Consider the following 4,826-nt stretch of genomic DNA (forward strand, 5'->3'; position numbering starts at 1 on the left):
GCACCAATTGTGTCCTCCTTTGAAATCAGTAACTTCTTTTTCAGCAGCAATTCTTCTTGCCTCAAGCTGAACCATCTTTGAGGACACAGGAATTCCAATTGCCCTTTGCTCTTCAATCCATATCTTCAATCCTCTCTCTAAATCAGGCCATTTTGTTGACTTGCCTCTCACGGCCTTCCTCTGCTGTGGTGTTTTCAGTAGGGTTTCTTCTTTCCGTAGCCAGTCTTGGGTTGTTTTCTCAGTTGGAGGAGGACCAAACTTACATTCAGCAGCACAATTTCCATTCACTCTTTCAAATTGGATCACTTTTAACTTGAATTCATCACTGTACAAAAATCTTTTCTGAGCCATTTCTGGGCAGAATGTGGCAAAAGGTAACCTAATATACTGGTAACAAATGCAAAACAATAAGTGCAAAGACAACAAGCACGAAAAAGCAGGAAATGAAAGTAAAAAAATCTACAACCACTGTATAAGACACACCCAGTTTTTAGACCCCAAATTTTTCGAAAAAGGGTGTGTCTTATACATGGGGAAATATAGTAAATACTTAATCCCTTTCCCTTCCCCCTGATGTGTGTATAGACATCTATGCATATATGTACATATATGTTTAGGTATTGTATGACTATATATGCATATATATGTATGTCTTTATATCCCTATCTATGCCTGGACCTTTCAATGATTTAGTAATGTAATAGCAGAACCATGACCATTCTTTTATTGTTTATCTTTCATTCTTGAAGAGGACCATGACATTAGGGAGGTGATACCATGACTTGCAAGCGAATGGATTTAAGCAAGGGAGGGCTGCGCAAAGCTAGAAGTCTCACTCTCTCCTCCAGAGCCGTCTGGGTCCAGTGGCCACATATGGATCAGGATGACTGGAGATGGCCCCCGGCAGAACCATGATGTATGCCCGGAGGAACACATCCGTTACTTTTCAGGATATTTCTCAAGAATGGGATACATGCACCCAGATATGGACATTTGGGAGTGAGAACATCAGAGACTCTGTCAGAGGTGGCTCTTAATACCATCACTTTCTCAGTTTAGATTAAATGTTATAATAAATGAAACACATGTTAGTCATTGAACAGTTAACAAAAGGAGATGGACTTTGCCCTGATCCAACAAGGATATACAATAAGAATCCAGCACTACACAGTTTCTTTAGACACTCCCTCCCCTGAATTTCTCTCCAGAAGGAAATGCATCTGGTTATCAAGGCAGGATATAGTAAAGACCATCGTTGCTCATGAGCTCTTCAGAAATCCATTGAAAAGGGACCTGACTACCTTTGGCTGGGACTTTTTATATGTCTTTAGGTGACCAGGAAACTACATTGAGGATGCCAAGATCAATCAAGTCCCAAGGACAACTTTGTCTCCATTCAGGGAAAGCTAATCTCGGTTAAAGGAGGGAAGGAGGAGGGACCTGGGCCTACCCCATGGAGGGAGGGGCAGAAGAAGCTGCATTAGGGAAATGCTATTCAAAAATACTAAGGAGAGCACAGACACCTCCCTGCCAAACATGACAGCTGTATGACCTCAAAACTGACTTGTCTCCTTGTATCGTGTCTACAATATTGTAAGGGCAAGTCTCAAATACTAAAATAATGAAGCGATTGGCTAATGTAGGTTCATTCCTTAGAGCATACTCACATTCACTCTTCCTGGTGGGTTATACATTGATATTCCATGCCTACTTCTAATCTAATATGTGGAACTTTGGAAGCCTGTTTCTAGCCATGAATGACTGAGGAACTGGCATTATTTAATGATGAAAAGTCTTTTGTTGTTGTTGTTATTTGTTTTTTTCTGTTTCTGCAGCCGGTTTGAAGATTTTTTTGGCATCATATAGAATCAGCCCCTCAATTATACGTGGCTGGAAACAAGCTTCCAAAGATTCACATAGTACATTGGAACCAAGCAGGGAATATTTGCACACTTAGCATAAACTATCAGGAAGGGTCAAACAGGCATGCTCCAAGGCTTGGGCCTTCATTGTCCAGCTAGTCTTTATATTAGCAATGACCTACACTGCTACCCCCCAAATGTACACCAGCATGGGTGTATTCCTCAAGAAAGTGTATTCCTTAGTTTACTCCTCAAGGACAGCTAGGTAGCCCAAAATGGAGTCATGAAGAGTTGGATATGTGTAAGAACAATGCTACTTGCTGTGTAAGCACTTTGCTTGCCCTTACAATATGACTCACAGTTGAGCAGCAAATCCCTCAGGGCAAACAGGCATACCTACTATGCCTCCTCCCTCATGGTTCCATTCTTGGAATCTAGGCACCACTCAGCCGAGACCACAGGGGCTGATGATCTGTGTCAATTTTTGTCCTTTACTCAGCTGGTTTGCCCAAGGTTAAGTTGTGGGAAAAATCTGACTTCCCAGTGGGTGAAGTTAGGTGCTGAAATTCTCACATTCATTGGCTTATTCCTCCCATCTCACCTTCCTAAGGAAAGTTGTTTATTATGACAGTGTTACCTTTGCCTCTAATCTACTTTCCAAAAAAAGGGGTGGGGAAGGGTGGGATATAAAGAAGTCATAGTATACAAATACATACCAGGTAAGAACTAAATTTTGCTCCCACTCAGAAAAGGAGATTCTAAGCATAAAAGTCACAGTATCTGTAGAATGATTAGAAAAGAATAACAGAAAATTACTATTACTACTCTATTCAATTAGGAGGTTTACCATTCAAGCTATTTTGGGACATAAATAGTTTTTTGCAATGCTGCTAATTAGCTATTTTCATTTCATCTTAGCTGTACACAGTCAATAAATACTTATTAAGTGCCCACTGTGTGCCTGGCAAGAGATCTGGTGGGGAGAGCGGAGAGATAATGAGGAACCAAGCATGACACCTACTTTGCAAGTATGAGAGGCTAGGGGAATGGTGTTTACCTCTACAGTATTAGGAAAGTTAGGAAGGGGGGAATGTTTGGGGGAAAGATAATGAATACTGTTTTGGACATATTGAGTTTAAGATGTTTACTGGATATCCCATTTGAAATATGCATCCTGATGAATATCTGGTCACTGGACCCAGATGGCTCTGGAGGAGAAAGTGAGGCTGGTGATCTTGCACAGCCCTCCCTCACTCAAATCAAAGTCAACTGCAAGTCATAGTCATCATTTCCCTGATGTCATGGTCCTCTTTGAGAATGAAGGACAAATACAACCTGTGATGTGAAAGGCAGTTGGAGATGCAAGATTTGAAGTTAGCAGAGTGTTTGGGGCAAGATAGGTAGATTTGAGTGAGAGTTATCAACATGGAGATGATAATTAGATTAAAGGAAACTAATGAGATCACAAAGTAGTATAGAGGGAAACAAGAAGAGGGCCCAGGACATAGCCCTGTAGGACATTCAAGGGCATGATCTAGATGAGGATATAGCAAAGGAGACAGGCCTGATAGGTAGGAGCAGAAAAGGGCACTCCCCTGAAAACCTAAAGAGAGGAGAAGAGAGGATTAAGGAGAGGAGGAGAGTGATCAGCAGTGTCAAAGGCTGCACAGAAGTAAAGAAGAAGGAAGACTGAGAAAAAGGCATTGGATCAGGCAATTGAGAAATCACTGGGAGACGAAATCTACCAGCCCAGGATGCCGCACACCTGGGTCTCTGGACTCCCCAGCTTCTTGCCTAGTCTGCTTTTTAGCAGGTCTTCAACAGGTAACTGGTGGATGCCAACTATACTACTTCTGCCCTGAAGGATCTGAGTGTGGTGGCAATGGCTGCTGCATGAAGACAGAAAATTTCTCTGGCCCCATGAGGACATTTGTCATCAGCTTCCTGGTCATCATCCCTCTGCTCTGTATCTGTGGCTTGTCAAAATGTTTGTGCTGAGCCTGCTAGATCTCAGAGCCGGAGCCCCCAACCCAGCGGGAGGTGCCAGTGTCGGTGTCCTTCAGTAACCCTCCTATATCCCCTGAGATTCCAGCACCTGACACATTTGGACCCCCACCACCCTACAGTGAGGTCATTCAGAAGCCAGTCCTGTGCCCACCACCTCCCAGGGAGTTACCACCACCCTATACCCCCACACCTGTTGTGACAACTCAAAGCACCCAATGGGGAATCGTCAACCCAGACTTCTGAGGCATGGTGGGATGGATGCCTTAGGAGCTTGACACCTAATGTATTTCTCTCCTTGCTTCTGCCTGTTCAAAGATGTCCTCACTCCTAGGGGCCCTGGGCATTATCTGGCCTGTGAATCCTCTCCTTTTCTTAGAGCTTTAAGGATGGAGCGAGAGAGAGCCAAATTTCAGCCTGTGTTATGAAAGACAACTCTAACATTTGAAGGGGACTTCTTTGACACTCGATATGTTGAAAAAGAGGCTGGATGATTGATCGCCTGTCCCAGAATGCTGAAAGGAAGATTTCTGCAATTGGGAAGAGACCTTGGACTCGAGATAGCCTTCCCCAACTTCAGATGAAGTGGGCTGAGATCCTATTCAGAATGTCTTGGTTTTTGTGCGCTTGGAGTTTGGGTGGGGGCTTTAAATAAGTCAAGCAGAGTCATCCTCTGGTATGAACAAGATATGCCTAGCCTGCTGCCCTACAATGCCTGAAGTTTCACCATTAGAGAGCCATTCCTTTCATTAGAGCCCTGCACCCTACCTAAGGGTTTTCCTGGGCAGAACAACTGTTTAATGTAAAGTAAACCGCATACTGTAAATGAAAAAAAAAAAAAGAAATCATTGGTAACTTTGGAGAGAACAATTTTGGTGGAATGATGTAGTCTTAAGCTGGATTGTAAAAGGTTAAGAAGAAAGTGAAAGGAGAAAAAGAGGAGGTACCAATTACAGTCAG

At 43.0% G+C, this 4,826-nt stretch overlaps 1 pseudogene; it reads left to right on the plus strand.

Moving 5' to 3' along the window:
* The first annotated feature begins 3,616 nt into the window (after nucleotides 1-3,616).
* On the plus strand, nucleotides 3,617-4,112 carry LOC118845800 (annotated as a pseudogene).
* The last annotated feature ends 714 nt before the right edge of the window (nucleotides 4,113-4,826 follow it).

The sequence above is a fragment of the Trichosurus vulpecula genome, chromosome 1 (genome assembly GCF_011100635.1).
Source record: "Trichosurus vulpecula isolate mTriVul1 chromosome 1, mTriVul1.pri, whole genome shotgun sequence".
Lineage (NCBI taxonomy): Eukaryota > Metazoa > Chordata > Mammalia > Diprotodontia > Phalangeridae > Trichosurus > Trichosurus vulpecula.